Source organism: Pleurodeles waltl, chromosome 11 (assembly GCF_031143425.1).
Source record: "Pleurodeles waltl isolate 20211129_DDA chromosome 11, aPleWal1.hap1.20221129, whole genome shotgun sequence".
In the NCBI taxonomy this organism is placed as follows: domain Eukaryota; kingdom Metazoa; phylum Chordata; class Amphibia; order Caudata; family Salamandridae; genus Pleurodeles; species Pleurodeles waltl.
Genome location: NC_090450.1, coordinates 104,491,487 through 104,508,711, shown reverse-complemented (window position 1 = coordinate 104,508,711; position 17,225 = coordinate 104,491,487).

The following is a 17,225-nucleotide window of genomic DNA, read 5'->3' as shown; positions in this document are numbered from 1 at the left end:
CCTTCTCAGGGGGTCCGCGAGAGGCTAGAAAATTAAAGAATATTAACAAATATTGACAAATTAGGTCCCCAGCTTCCAGTAATGACTCAGGCGGGGGTCCCCGGATTCCCATGATGATTCAGTGGGGGTCCCTGGGTTCCATTAATGTTAAAGTGGGGGTCCACAGAAATCAAAAGGTGGGAACCACTGGTTTAGGCAGTATAAATGGAACCCCGGAAATATTTCCTATTGGACATGCACTTCATCTGACATCTGACAGTCTCATTCTTGAAAGCTTAGCATACTATACATTGTTAGCTAAGGATCATGTCTAAGGTCGTCTACAGGCTTTACAATGTTGAAGGTCTTCAAGTTGCATGTACTCTCATTCCCCCCTCACTGAAATTCCCTTTAGGGTCTCGGTCCAAGAGTGGTCTTCTAACTGAATAATGGCCTGATAAATAAACCATTCTAATTTATACTAATGAGTTACACATTTGTGATGGTAGCACATCACTTTAATTGTGGTTAAAACATTCTGTTTGCTCATAAATGTTTTAATATCTGCAAACAAAGTTATTCACAGACCATGCTGAATATTTTGTTACATACAACTGGTTCTGGTTTTTAGTACTAGTTAGACGAGTTTTGTCCGTTGTTTTGGGATATGCTACTTGCTGCATCAAGGACCTTTGGTCAAGAACACAATATATCTAAGGTGTATAGAACCATCCCCAGTTCCCATTGTAAGTGGTTTTGAATCGTTTGCATGTGACAAAGCAGTTACACTCTTGACGTCTGCAATTCTCCTCCTAAAAGCAGCATAATAAATATAGTTCAAAAAATGTTCCCATACTCTACATTCCTATATTTACTGTAGTGTGACACAGTTTCCTTTCATATACATGTATTCTTAAAAAACAAGGAACCTTCATCACGGCACCGAGAGCAGCTTAATAAGCTAAATGACACTCAGCTGTGGTAAAGATCTCCCTCTCCCTGGTGCTGAAGAAAAAATTGCATTGACTCACAGTTGTCTAACAATGGACGTGCAAATAATATTTCAGTATTCTCTAGTATTACTAGTATTATTTAGGGGCCATGAGTGGTAGGTAGGCTGGTCATTTAGCAGTAACGGCACATCCTCTACAGGAAAAAGAAAGAAACAACAGGTCAGTAGGGAACATGTTGCTGAACGACTGTTTTGCATGCCCCAGGCTATTCAAAAGTAAAAATAAGATACAGAGGTTGAACTTGAAAAAATTAAGAAACACACTAGGCAGAAGGATCTCATACAGAAGGACATTAAAATGCTGAAATACACTAATATCTTAACTGTGGGTTGGTGTATGGAAGCAAGACTCAGTGCGGTCTCTTAGACCTCTTTTCTGTTTTGCATGAACCGGAATCAATGATTTTTTCTGACCAGAAATACATTAGAGCCTCTCCTTACTGAGAGCTTTCCTTGAGCAGCAACGCTACTGATTATAAGCGCTTGTAAATTTGAAAAAGTACTTATAGGCGACATGTGGAAACAATACTAAGTATATTACAGATCATTTAAAGATAAAAATGGCTACATTTAATTCATTGGCATGTTCCCTAAGGATGGGTTTTTAGCACTATCTATATGTCTGATACTTGTCGCAGGGCTGTATTGTGCGTGTTAAAAACAGTACAGGTCTATGGAAAGGAAGGAAGGAAGGATTTATAAATTGCAATATTCACATGAAAACCCGAATCTTGACACTAAGAGAGTGAATGGGGTGAGCAAAGATAGAAGCGAAAACAGGGCAGGGGTGGTGCAACCCCCAGCAGATCAGGCAAAACATATGTTTTTATCTTCTGATGGAAAGTGCTAACGATCAGCTATAGCTTGAAAAGTCATAGGCAAATGATTCCAAGATTTGGCACCTAATGCTAGAAAAGTGCTCCATTTAAGCAAACTGTGATGACAAAATTGCCAGCCAATCACAGAGCTGATAAAAAAGTGTGTGGGGCAGTGTCTGCTACCCCTGAAATAACATTCATTCCTGGAAAGGAAAATATCACTGCAGGCTCCTTGGGCAGCAACCTTTACATCAATCATTGAGCATTGACTGAAATCGTCAGCTTTCACACTGGTCATCCAATTTTATCACTGATGAATGCTACAATAAACAATCCAGGCAAGCAGGCTATTTTCACAGTTTTCATCTATATGTATTTATGTCTGTAGCACAGGTAGTTCTCCAACAGGATATGAAAGAAAGGGAAGAAAACTATGGCCTCTCTATAACTAAGGGAATTTTTAATACTTTATCTGCAATTCCACAGAGCTAGTATGAGTAAGTAGGAAAATCCTCCTTTTTGCACGGGCGCCCCCCAAAACAGTTTGGACAGATATTGATGGTTACTGCCTCTTGGCCTTGCCCTAGGTACTGCCAACCAGTCCCACAGCCACTGCTCTGTGTAAAATGGATGTGCAAATCAGGCTATTATAATTGGCTGTATCAACCCACCTATATGTCCCTAGTGTATGTTGGGGCATTTAGGTTTAGAGGTTGCAGGATAGGTAGTGCACCCATAGGTGCACTTCTGAGGTGCTCAGTGTAAAGGCAGGCCTGCCTTGCTGGCTACTTTTCAGTTTACGTTACTCCCAAATTCAACTTTGGTATTAAAAGTACTTCCATAATCGTAAAGCACCTTATTTGTAGATATAAGTCACCACTAAAGTGTGCCCTAGGTGCCCCCAGGGTTGGGTGCAGTGTAACTGTAATCAGGGACTTCATAAAAGATGTTTTATGAGCCTTGGTGAGGGACAAATAGCTACATTTGTTTTCCCCTATTGTAGTGAATGGGCTCCATAGGCTACCATGGGGAGACTTTATTTATAATTAATAAACTTTCAAAAGGAGCTAGATATTTCGAGTTTGGTATCAAAATTAATGTTATAATAAATCCAACAACTTGCTATTGTTAGATTTAATATAACCAACTCAGGGTAAGAGTTTTAGAACCTTACCTGAAAGCTGCCAACTTCAGCCCTGCGTGCCCTTCTCTGATTGGCCAGCCTCTGGCAACCTGGCCAGGCTGCCTTGATGAGGTGTGAAGTGGCCTGGGTGAAGGACAAAGGAAGTGCTGGTGGAGGGGAGCTGCCTCGGGAGATGGTGAAACAGGATGGGGGAGAGCAGCCAAACTGTACATCAAAGGAGGGAAGGGCATTTGGTCCAGCAGGTGGACCTTCCCCATTTCCTGCAAAACCAGGCAACCAGGTGCCCTCTGATTAGATTAGGAGAGGGCTGGAAAGGGTGTGTTAAGGGAAACTTAGCCATACCAGTGGGTGGGCTTAGCCCGATCTAATATCTGAGATTGGATTTCTGCCATTTTGATTTTTTGAGGAATGTTGATTGATTTTTCCCACACTTCCCAGGAAGTGGTCCTCCAAGAGGGTGGTGGCCTGTCTGTGATTGAACAGTGCCCCCCTCTCTTTCCACCGAAGGAGCAAGGATAAATATGGCAGAGCTGAACCCACACTTCAGATCACTCCACAGAACAAGACAAGAAGAAGGAGTGCCCTGCTGGCCCCCTGACTACACCTGAAAACTGCACTCTGAAGGACTGCACCAGCTGCACACTTGAGCTTCACGACTAAAAGGGCTTTGCCTGTCTGTGAGAAAGTAGCCTCTTTCTAGCATGGTTACCCCCACTTTTGGCCTGTTTGTGAGTGTGTCAGTCTGTTTTTACAGTGTCACTGGGATCCTGCTAGCCAGGACCCCAGTGCTCATAAATAAAAACCTATATATCAATATGTTTTGCCTGTCTCACTGGGATCCTGCTAGCCAGGACCCCAGTGCTCATATTTTGCGGCCTAATGTGTATGCCTGTGTAGTACCTAAATGTGCCACTGAGGCTCTGCTAATCAGAACCTCAGTGCTTATGCTCTCTCTGCTTTTAAATTTGTCACTGTAGGCCAGTGACTTAATTTACCAATTTCAATTGGCATACTCAACCCCCTTTATAAGTCCCTAGTATATGGTACCTAGGTACCCAGGGCATTGGGGTTCCAGGAGATCCATATGGGCTGCAGCATTCCTTTGCCACCCATAGGGAGCTCTGACAAACCCTTTCACAGGCCTGCCATCCATTGCAACCTGCGTGAAATAACACACACATTATTTCAGAGCCATTTTCACTACACTTAAGTAACTTATAAGTCACCTATATGTCTAACCTTCACTTGCTGAAGGTTAGGTAGAGGTTAACTAAGTGTGAGGGTACCCTTGCACTAGCAAAGGTGCCCCCACATAGTTCAGGGCCATTTCCCCGGACTTTGTGAGTGCGGGGACACCCTTATACGTGTGCACTACATATAGGTCAATACCTATATGTAGCTTCACAATGGTAACTCCGAATATGGCCATGTAGCATGTCTAAGATCATGGAATTGTCACCCCATTCCAAATCTGGACCCCCAGTACTGCCAAACCAGCTCTCTGAGGCTTGCACTGCAGCTACACCTGCTGCCACCTCACAAACAGGGTTCTGCCCTCCTGGGGTCTGGGAAGTCCTGTCCCAGGAAGGCATAACAAAGCTTTTCCTCTGAGAGCAGGGTGTTACACCCTCTACCTTTGGAAATAGGTGTTACAAGCTGGGGAGGGGTAGCCTCCCCCAGCCTCTGGAAATGCTTTGAAGAGCACAGATGGTGCCCTCCTTGCATAAACCAGTCTACACTGGTTCAAGGACCCTTTCTCCCCTGCTCTGGCGGGAAACTGGACAAAGGAAAGGGGAGTGATCACTCCCCTGCCCATCACCACCCCAGAGCTCCTCCAGTGTGTCCCAGACTTCAGCCATCTTGCTTTGCAAGATGTGGGGGCACTCTGAAGGGCTCTGAGTGTCCAGTGCCAGCAGGTGACATCAGAGACCCCTCCTGATAGGTCCATACCTGATAAGGTAGCCAAACCCCCTCTCAGGGCTATTTAGGGTCTCTCCTGTGGGTTCTCTTCAGATTCTGCTTGCAAGTTTCCTTCAGGAATCCTCTGCAACAACTTCAAACTCTTCTGACCTCGGATCAACTGCAGCCTGCTCCAAGAAATGCTGTAACTGCAACAAAGTGTCTACAAGAGACACTTTTCTTCAGCAACCTCAGCTCCAAGTCAGCAACTGCAACAGTTTCCACGATGTGCATGCTATGGGGACTCACTGTCTTCATCCTGCACCAGAAAGGACTAAAGAAGTCTCCCGTGGAGTGACAGAGTCACTCCCCTGCTCCAAGCAGACACCTTCCAAGACGACGACCGGTACCCCGGGACTCCTCTCACGGCAATGAGCGTGCTCCTAAGGACATCATCAACATAGAGGGGGTCATTCTGACCCTGGCGGTCATCGACGATGACCACGGAAGCACCGCCAACAGGCTGGCGGGGCCAGCCGCGGTCGCCCAGCCGGGTCCGGCGGTTTCCCGCCGGATTTCCCCCGGCTGGGAGAATCCTCCATGGCTCCGCCATGGGGATTCCGACCCCCTTCCCGCCAGCCTGTTTCTGGCGGTTTTCACCGCTGGAAACAGGATGGCGGGAACGGGTGTCGTGGGGCCCCTGGGGGCCCCTGCACTGCCCATGCCACTGGCATGGGCAGTGCAGGGGCCCCCTAACAGGGCCCCAGCAGGATTTTCACTGTCTGCTTTGCAGACAGTGAAAATCGCGACGGGTGCAACTGCACCCGTCGCACCCCTGCAACACCGCTGGCTCCATTCGGAGCCGCCTTCAATGTTGCAGGGCCTTTCCCGCTGGCCCCGCGGTCTTTCGACGGTTGCCGCCCGCCAAACTCGGAATGACCCCCAGAATGTCCTGAGGTCCTGTGGATGCAATTTGGAGGAGGTAAGACCTCTGTGCCCTCTTTGCAAAATTTCTTCCTGCACAGCCTGGCCCAGGACCCCAGCACTCCATCCTGCGACGCTCAACTAGCTGAGTTGTTCTCCTGTGGCGTGGGACTATCTTTTGTTGTGCTGCATCAACCGCATTTTGCATCTCCTTTGAACCCAGATCCTGCGGCTTCTTGGTGTGCTGGCTGGCATCCTGAGGGCTCTCTAAAGTGCTGAGAGCCCCCTATTCATCCTCATATAGAGTTGAGGCCCCCAGGTCCCTCCTGGGTCCATCCAGTACCATTTCTGATGAAAAATGCACCTTTGTCGTAGCCAAGGTTTGTTGGTGCCTTCCAATACAAAATCACATCTGCAATGATCTTCACATCGTGGGACATCTTCTGCATCATACAGGAACCCTCTGGCATCTTCCTAGGGTGCATTTCTGCAGTCTTTGACTTACCTGGGACTCTTCTTTTGTACCCTCTTCTGGGTTGGCAGGGGCTCCTGTCCATCCGGGAACTTCTTTCAACTTCTGGACTTGGTCCCATTCCTTTGCAGGTCTTCAGGTCCAATAATCCAGCAGTTGTTCCCTGCAGACTTGGTTGGCTGCTGCAAAATCCCAAAAACGAGGTGTAGTGTGTCCTAAGGAAACTTGCAGTACTTTACTTCTGCTTTTTTGGGCTCTGGGTTGGGGTAATTTACTTCTCTTTACTGTATTCTTACTCTCCCAGCGATTCTGCACACACTACACTTGTCTGGGGGTAATTCATGATTCACATTCCACTTTTTTAGTATATGGTTTGTGTTGCTCCTAGACCTATTTTCTCCCACTGCATTCTATATGATTTCCTACTGTTTGCATTGTTCTATGACTATTTACTTGTCTAATTTTGATGTCTAGTGTATATATTGTGTATAATACTTACCTTCAGAAGGAGTATTGTCTCTAAGATATTTTTGGTACTGTGTCACCCAAATAAATGCCTTTATTTTTGGTAACACTGTGTATTGTCTTTACTTGTGTATGAGTACTGTGTAACTATAAGTGGTATTGCATGAGCTTTGCTTGTCTCCTAGTTCAGCCGAAGCTGCTATGCTATAGCTACCTCTATCAGCCTAAGCTGCTAGAACACTACTACATTTCACTAATAAGGGATAACTGGACTTGGTATAAGGTGTAAGTACCCAAGGTACCCACTACAAACCAGGCCAGCATCCTACACTGTCTTCAACTGCTTCAGGAAGGGACTCCCTGTTCCTACAGGTAGGAAATAGTTGACCAGAGTCCCCTGCATCAAGCCCTGAAGAAACTGACCAGCTGACCACTGTCCAGTGGTCATTTTTGGAATTGAGTCAGGTGCATTATGATAGTTGGAGTCCTAACCCTCAAGGAGCAACTCAAAGCTTCTTGAAGTGAGTTGTGGACTCCTAAAGAACCTTCAAAAATCTTCTGGAAGAATTTTCAAAAGTTTGGAGAACTTTTGGAACAAAGCTCCCTAAGTGGACGACCCGACATTGCCTGGCCTGACTTGCAGGTTCGTCCTGCTGAAAAGATCCTGGGCCCTGACTTCCAAGATTTAACTGGGGGCTCCTGGAAAGGGAATTCAATGACCTTGACTCGGAATCAGCTTGCTTTGGAGGGTTGTCCGACATCAGAGAAAAAAAGCTCCAAAAAAGGACAAAAGCTGAACATAAAAAGTTGACTGACGAATCCCGTGCAGCGTATCCGAAGAGGGCTCCAGGAGGGTCAGATCCAATTTCAACTTTGGCCCGGCCGAAGATTTCTGTCATGAAAAATCGTCTAAGTCCGAAGGTAGAATTTTTCACCAAGGTCTCCTGCGAGGGGTATCCGAAGAGGCCTCCAGGGAGGTTGGATCCAACTCGCGATTTCGTCCCGGTGAAGAAACTCATCCTGAAAAAAAGGCTACGTCAGAAAGTAAAACTTTGACCAAGGCCTCCCGCTCACTGTAGCTGACCAGGGTTCTATTGCAGTTGGCCTCAAATTTTGACTTTGCGCTGGTCGAAGTTCAACCAGATGTCCAGCTGGGCACTTTTAGTTTCTATGAACTAAAAAACATTTAGGCCCTCATTACAACCCTGGCAGTTGGCGATAAAGCAGCGGTAATACCGCCAACAGGCCGGCAGTAACAAAAATGGAATTATGACCACGGCGGAAACCGCTCAGACAGATAGCCACTTTAACACACCGACCGCCACGGCGGTAGAAACAAGCACCGCGGTGGTAACTGCCAACAGCCAGGCGGAACACAATGTACCGCCCACCGTATTATAACAGGCCTATCCGCCACCTTTTCTGGGGCAGTACCAACGACATAAAAAGCACTGTGGAAACAGAACACAGAAGTCAAAGGGCTCACCTCTGGAGACTCAAGGAAGAACCACAACGCCATGGAGCCCGAGTTGCACATCTTCACCATGATTGTATACCTCCTCATTCACTACGAACAGCAACGCCCGTGAAGACGACCACGGTGAGTACTGCCGCCTAGCACACAAGGGAGGGGGGAGGAAAAAGAGAGTGACACACACATGCAACACACAACACCCCCACCTCCAACACATTACACACAAACAGATGCAGTAACATTACATATACATCCCGTACCGCTCACAAATAATGCAAGGACAAAACGAAGTGATTAAAGTGAGTGTAATAAGATAAAATACGAGCAAATCATGATTCCAAATCAAAACAGTATATACATATATACAAATGGACGGACACTGCCCAGTCCTCAATGTCCGTGGGCCACAGGGCCACATCACAGAGGTCAAGGCCCCACTTGACTCCTGCATCAACATGGAGAGAACACTGCAGGGGCATCAGGTCGAAAATACAAAGGCACCTCGGGGGGGCGGGGAACGAGGGGCACCTCAGCCGGAAGATGGTACAACACCACTGGTACTGGAGGGGGCTACATGCCCTGTCCGATGTCCTGGGGAGTGCAAGGCCACAGTCTCTCTAGTGGGTGGTTTGCCCACTGCTTGGTCCTGGGGAGTGCAAAGCCACAGTCTCTCAAGTGGGTGGTTTGCCCACTGCTTGGTCCTGGGGAGTGCAAAGCCACAGACTCTCTACTTGGTGGTTTGCCCACTGCTTGGTCCTGGGGAGTGCAAGCCACAGTCTCTCAAGTGGGTGATTTGCCCACTGCCTGGTCCTGGGGAGTGCAAAGCCACGGTCTCTCAAGTGGGTGGCTTGCCCACTGCTTGGTCCTGGAGAATGCAAAGCCACAGTCTCTCAAGTGGGTAGCTTCTCCATTGGTTCTGGAGGGGGCCTTGTGCCCAGTGTGCTTCATCCTGGCAAGGAGGGGTGAGTGGATGGCTTTTCCACTGGTTCTGGAGGGGGCCTTGTGCCCAGTGTGCTTCATCCTGGCAAGGAGGGGGTGAGTGAGTGGCTTCTTCCACTGGTTCTGGAGGGGGCCTTGTGCCCTCTGATGCAGCACTTGGGGAGTGCAAGGTCACAGTCACTCACCTGGGTGTCACACCTACAGGATTTGCAGGCTCCAGGACGTGCTACAGCTCATGGAGGCACAACTAAACACTGCCCGCCGGCGGTGATGGCTGCTCAGTGGTGGCAGTGGCGGTGCTGGTGTCAGGGCTGACAGTGGTGGGGGGAGGCTCCAGCCCATCCCCTGCAGCCTCGGACGGCTGCCCACTGGGGCTGCTGGCAGTGGTGCTGGTGGTGGTACAGGTGGCGGTGGGGGGAGGCTCCAGCCCATCCCCTGCATCCTCGGACGGCTGCCCACTGGGGCTGCTGCTGCAGTGGTGCTGGTGGTGGTGCTGGTGGCGGTGCTGGTGGGGGATGCCAGTGGTGGGGGGAGGCTCCAGCCCTTCCCCTGCAGCTTCGGATGACTGAACCGCCATGGTTGGTGGTGGGGGCTCAGAATCAGTCCCAGCACCAGGCCTCCTGTCCTTCCTGCCTGCAGGTGCAGGCCCTTTGCCCTTTCCCTTGGCAGCTGGTGGTGCCTCCTTCCCTTCCCCTTGGCAGCTGGTGGTGCCTCCTTGCCCTTCCACATGGCAGCTGGTGGTGCCTCCTTTCCGTTCCCCTTGGCAGCTGGTGGTGCCTCCTTGCCCTTGACAGCTGGTGGGGCCTCCTTGCCCTTCCCCTTAGCAGCTGGTGGTGCCTCCTTGCCCTTCCCCTTGGCAGCTAGTGGTGCCTCCTTGTCCTTCCCATTGGCAGCTGGTGCAGGCACACTGTCAGTGCTGATGGTTGGTTCCCCGGAGCCTCTCCCAGCTGCAGGTAGCTGCTGACACTACTGTGGCTGTGGACTGGGTGGCTGAGGTGCTAGCCTCGGTTCTGACCACCCTGGCCCGACGTGAAGGACGGTGGGGGGAGGGGTAGGGAAGAGGTCAACAGCGGAGAGGAAAAGCTTCTTAGGGACATTGGGGCGGGAAGAGGGTGAAGGTTTGGAAGTGGAGGAAGAGGGAGTGGTTGTTAGAGGTGTCTGTCTGCTGTGTTTGGGTGCAGGTGCATGGGCTGGATGCTGTTGTGAGGTGGGTGGCTGTTCGGTATCTGAGTGCCGGCGTTTGTGTACTTTAGGAGGAGGGAGCACAGACATAGTGGGAGAGGACACAGGTGACGTGTGCATGGAAGTGGGGGTGGTGACTGCCAGTGAGCGGTGTGTAGTGATAGGTGTGATGGTGATGGGGGTAGTGGATGAGGATGTAGTGCATGCAGGTGTGAGTGGAGACGCTACTGGGAGGGTGGTGGAGGAGGGGGACACAGTGGAGGCAGTGGATGTTGGTATGTCTGCATCTGGATTGTGTTTGTGTGAGTGCCTGTGTGATGTTGTGTGGTGCTTGTGTTTGCCTGAGCCACTCCTGTATGTTGTCTTGGGTGCATGCTGGTCTGACTGTGTGCTTGGGATAGGTTGGGGTTGAGGGAAATGGGACTGGGTAAAGGAAGCTGGAGGGGGGAGGCTGGTGTTTAACCATGGAAATGGGTCCACAGGTCCCCTAATGCCTGGTCTGACCCAGGCGTTAAATAATGTAACCCCTCCTCCGACCCCTGCGTCATTTTAGCATGGGGGATAAATATGGGGCTATGAGGTTAGCACCATTTTTTAGATGGGAATCCTTACCTTGCATCTCATTGGTGTAAGGTGGGATCACACATCTAAAAAATAGTGCAAAGTCCAATATTTTGACGTTAGATTGGTTTAACATCAAATATAAATATGGAATGTCAAAAAAATTATGCAAATTCGGCACAAATATAGTATAAAAATACCCCTTAGTGAGAACATATTGGAATATGCCCTTATGAAGCCCTTTAAAGCAACCTATTGACAAACTGAAATACTATTGTAAGCCCATCTAAAAGCCTTCCCTCAAAACATTTAGCATAAAAAGTGAAAGACAAGCCTGAAATGCAGCCCATTATGTGAACATTATCTTGCATGTGCCCCAATCCTTCCATATGCAAGTGCTGGCAGAAATAGGAGTTATTTTGAACAAACTCTGTTTTGGTGCCATACCCTTTCGTTCCTGCTCATGGACAATGGGAGAATGCAGATAGAGGGAAGAAATGAGTAGAATGCCCTATTCATGGTACATCAACATTCCCCACAGACAGGAAAACTACATCATGTTTATCTGGTGCAGAACTTCCAAAATAATGTGAACTACCCTGTTGGAAAGTGGATTATTGGTAAGGGCAGGTAGGTACCTACACATAGCAATAGGCCACAACTCTCCCACTTAGGTCCATTCAGGGTCTGAATAAATTAATCCTGGCTCAACTCCTAGTAGCTTGCCAATGAGCAATAAGGCTTAACTTAGGAGACAAAGGCCCTCATTACAACCCTGGCAGTCAAAGACCGCCAGGGCTGTTTTGGAGTTTGTACCGGCAACAGGATGGCGGTACAAACTCAGGCATTATGACCGCGGCGGAAGCGCCGCGGTCGCAATGTTGGGCCCGGCGGTTTCCCGCCACATTGGTCATGGCAGACTTAATCCTCCAGGGCAGCGCTGCCCAGGGGATTACGAGTCCCCTCCCGCCAGCCTTTTCATGGCGGTATGAACCGCCATGAAAAGGCTGGCTGAAAGGGGAGTCGCGGGTCCCCTGCCACTGGCATGGGCAGTGCAGGGGCCCCCTGCCACGGCCCCGACCTGCGGGGGAAGGTGTGTTCTGTGGTTTATAGACATCAGATAGCTGTACAAAGGACTGGCGGTGGACCCCCATGACTAACAACATGGGAGGAGCAAATCTTGGCAATACTGCATCCTGAGGGCCTGGCAGGAATGGCAGGAGGACTGGACTCTGGTAAGTCAACTCTTTACTACTATCACCCCCCCTACCTGCATGCCATCACATATCCCCACCCCTACCCTCACCCCCATCACTCCACCACCTCACATATAACCCACCAGCACAACCCACCCACCCCAATAACAAGCCCTGCAACACCAGTGCATGTACCCCCATCACAGACCTGCATGGGCACCCATCACTAAAGCATACACATTAGAGAGAATCACCTAGCCCACATAATCACTACTCACACAAGGCAAAGCTGACAGGGCAATCGCAATCATACAGGGCAACACACCCATGCACAAGATGTCACACACAGAAACAATAACACTGCATTTAGATCCCCACAGGTTCCCCCACCCAACATCACCGGAGAAGAGGTGCCAGCAACATCCAGACCCCCACAGAAGAGGCCCACAGTGATGACAGCAGCTCTGCTCACCTGGATCAGGATGACCAACCTGGTCCAGCAGGGATCTCTGGACAGTCGGTGACCCAGGCACCGTCCCACACCACCACAGAGCCTCCCACCCTCAGGAAACACTACCACAGTACCCACCCAGCGGGCCCATACCTCTGTCCCCAGGACACGTCAATCAGCAGTGTGTCCACCACTACAGGGACCCCAGGCAACCCCACAAACACAGGATGATCAGGGACCTGGGGTCAGTGGCCTTGGGCTCACGGTTCAGGGGACAGAGGCACAGGACAACAGGGAAGCTGGGAGGACTGCTGTGCAACAGGGGAGGACAGGCCAGGGGAAGCTACTCTCCACGAGGCACTCACCAACATCCTGGGAGCATACCACCATTCCCAGGAGACGATGGGCCAGATACTGGACAAGTTGCAGGAGATCGTACTTGGGGATCAGGGAGGACCTGAAGGACATTCACACCACCCTGGTCACCATAGCAGGGGTGCTGACAGACATGGCCAACACCGTGAGGGAGGCAGTGACACACCACTGGGCCCCTGACTGAGCCCCTGACACTAGCCACACTGATGAACAGCCCTCCACCTCCGCTGCCACTAGTGGACAGAAGGCCCCGCCACAGGAACAACAGGCTACCAGCACCCCTCCCCCTGCAGAAGGAGAATGACCCCTCAAACGGTCCCTGCGATCCAGGCAGAAGCCAGAGAGCATTGCCAAGACCTCCGCCAGGAAATAAGACTCACCTGATTTTCACTCTTGTGTCTCACTCTGTCACCCTGTCCACCTTGAACTGCCATTGCTCCACTTCCTAAGCCCCCTTGGACAATGCAACTGTGATGCAAATAGACTGGACTCTATCCTTGACTTACCTCCATCATCCCCCAACCCACTGCACCCCCCTCTACCTCTTAGCACTTAAATAAACACCCTTTGAACAAATACAAGTATGGTGTATGTCAAATGATTTAACTATGTATTTGTTTAAAAAAGTTTAAACACTGCAATGCAACTGAACAGTAATGTATACAGATTTGGTAGGGTCATATGTTCATTTCTAATATCCCAGAGTGACTCCAAGGGCTTGGTGCCTGTTCTTCTGAAGTCTCAGGGATGTAAAAACTCCCTACACAACCTGCAACAGCACCTGGACTATGCTTGCTACAAGTCTTGCCCTACCAAGTGGTCCCAGTACAGTCCTGGGCACTTGGAAGTGGGGATAAACTGCTGTAACTACCAATATACACACATCTCCATCATTGCGCCGATGGGAGCCGATGCATCTTTCTCAATGACGACACATCACCATTTCAGGAGACATCACATTGCCGTATGTGCAGCTCACTAATGACGCATCACCTTTATTGCAAAGGGTTCACTCATGATGCATCTCTAACTTCGGAACCAATGTATTGCCTGCTTCCAAAGGGATCAATGCCAATGCATCGCCTCCTCTGCTCCCTGCATCGGATCTTCGATGTCGACAGATCCTTTATGCAAAGGCACTTTTTCAGCAGGACCAGATCGGTCTCTGTAGTCAGTGTGACCAGATAGCTTTAATTGGTGCTTTATGTTTCTAAGCAATTTATTTGCAGATATTGTATAAAAATTCATATCTCGACTTCTACTTACTGAATTTTTGTCTTTTTGGGCTTTTAAGCTCTAGTCTGCTAACCAGATGTGGCATATTTTCGTGTGGTCTTTTTACTGTTGTACTGTTTTAAGTGTTGCACAAATACTTCACACATTGCCACCTAATTTAAGCCTGCCTGTTCTGTGCAAAGATACCAGAGGGTCAGCACAGGTTCATTTATGGTGATTAACTGACTTACCCTGACTAGGACTGTGGTCCCTACTTGGACAGGTTGCATACCTCTGCCGACTTGATACCACATTTCTAACACTTTGTCTTGTAATTTTATCGGGACTGAGGGCACTTCACTTGCCAGTTTCTTTATCTTACATTTGTTCTAGAAGCGCTAATTCTGAGCTTTGACTTCACTTTTTGTCCGCAAGGTTTTTGCTCCTATTATTTATTTTCATTCTCTATGAGTGAGTAAGAGACACACCTGCGCTATTTTGGAATATATCATTATTTGTGATGTGTATCATATGCTATTGGTGAATATCAGATCACCAGAAGTCTCCAATTTTGATCTCAGAGGGGGATCAATGACAATTGACAATAGGTATGTTTGATTCTGGTAACGAGGTGGTATCTTGCCGCTTTTGACTGTTTGACTGACTATATCACCGTGTCTATTCAGCAATGAGTTTAAATTTAAGGTGTAATGTTTTCATGTTACGGAAGGATGCTGTACTCTATGACCTTTAAAACAAGCTTTGGAGGGCTAGCATGTCTTGGAAAGACCTCGCTCATATTTAAAGAAGAGCTGTGATGAGGCATGAGTGATGAGTCAGAATTTGAATTTGTCTAATGTAGATTACCAATGACAAATACAATTATTTTGTTATACTTTGTTAAACCTGTGGAATTCTTGGTCAAAAAACAACAACGTTGCCCTATGTTGAGCAATGCGGGACAAAGGCAGCAAGGAACTAAGGATATTCTGAATGTCAGAGAGATGATTATTTTCTCCTTTTATATAAAACGAGTGGCCTTTGAGTTAGTACATCTTCCATTTAAATAGAGATATTCTGCCTGATTTTATGTTAATTAAAAGTACATTTCTCTCTGCATATACTTTTCACGATACAATACCTTGAAAATGCCTTATAGCTTTTTGCAGTAAATGAGAGTGCATTTCAGAGGTCGAACTTAACATCAGTAAAATGAGCTTATTTCCATGTTCACATGACAAATTGACAAAATGCTACAGAGCTCATATCGTTTACCAAGTAAGTCACACGAGTCACACATTTTTGCTTCTGTATTATTTAATATGCATCCATATTTCTGCCAGAAGATTCGACTTTTGTAAATTGAATGAAGGAAATAGTTTAGATATTAATTCAAGGTAACTTGTACTTTAAATTTGAAGAAACACACAGGGTGTACATTCTACTTATAATAGGACATTTTAGTATTGAAAAAAATAAATTTGCATACAGACAAGTTTTTCAAACTGTAAGGGTTCTCAGTGAATTCTTTTTCTTCTAACAGAGAGAAGTTTAATTGCGATCATTCTACAAATCAAAGGGTTCTTCATTCTATTATATATTGCAATGTCCCCAGACAGGAGCACGATTGTGGCATTCTGGGGTAGCCAGATACCACAGATCAAAGGAACTTCATCTCTAGGTAGGAGGGGCCCAGTAGTCCATTGATCATTGACCGCATGGTTCTCTCAGGGCACATTCCTGGTATAAATATGGGCACCCTGGCACTCTGACCCTCAGATTGTGCTGGAATCAGAGAAAGGACCAAAGAAGGCTCGGCCAGCTGTCCTTGAACCAACAAAAAGAAAAGCTGCCTGGTTGGAAGGACTGCACCTGCTGCACTTTGTGCTAGAAAAGCTCGGACTGTGCCTTTGGTTACTGGCTCAGGAAAAAGTTGATTCCCGACATCCAACCATAGCAGTGACTCCAAGTCAGCTGATCTCCTGGAACAAACTCTAGAGACACAAGAGCTAGAAGAGCCGTAAATGACAAGTTGGTAGCTCCCACAGACTTTTGGCTACTACCAGTCACTGGGCACCTAAGAGGAAAAATCAGAGATAGCCAAAACCTGCACCCATGTCTGCTGGACCTTGGAGTACTATAAAAGTCCAGCCTCATCGTACCCAAGGGAGACTAACTCCCACCTAAGGATTTTGCCTCAGCTGAGCTATAGACTGACCAGTAGCCAAGCATCGGCTGGCCTGCTACTGAAAGTAGAGACATAGAGGACTTTGAAGGACCCTATCCTCTTTGGCTAGTTCACCCCACTTCACCCAAGGACTGAGGGGCACCCACAAATCCCTGTCAACTGCACCACAACCAGATCATCCTTTGCACATCTTTTTGCCTGCATCTCTCAGAATCAGGATCACTCCATTGATATCTTTGGCAGTTATACTGTTAAGTTTGGATCTTGCTCTAAAATGTTCTGGTGGCCAGTTAACTGCCCAAACTATCCTTTCCGGCCCATAGAACACTGTCCTGCTGGACTTGGTTGCCCAACTCGGGATGGATGTGCTAAACTAACTGTTTCAAACTCTTCAAAAGTTTACAAACTTTTTGTTGGCCACTGCTTGTTTGAGGCTGATATGAAAGTTAATTATTGCTTCTAAAATTAGTATTTTTGGAACTCTTCCATGGATTTTGATGATCAAGGTCTCCAGAAATTCATAAAAATCTAATCTATTTCTATAAATTAGTGTCTCATTTCTTTTGTGTTGTGTGACATCTTATTTAAATGTTTGGTGCTGTTCAATATTTTACACATTATTCCCTGGTGAAGCGTTACTGCTTAGAGCCATAGAAACCCAGGATTGAGCCTAAGGTTAAATAAATGTACTTGACTGGACACATGATGGTATTTGTGAGTGTACTCCACGCTAAAGACCCAAAGTCATATTATATAGTATGTCCAAATCCTCACGCTTTGTACTTACCTAGTGATATACAGCAATCTTCTAGCAGTTGCCTCAAAAGCCACACAAGGTTCCAGGTAAAAACTAGTTCATTAAATACAGTTAAATTGTGAAAGCTGCTACAGACTAAATGGTTACTCACTTCAAATCAAGGGGCATAATAAC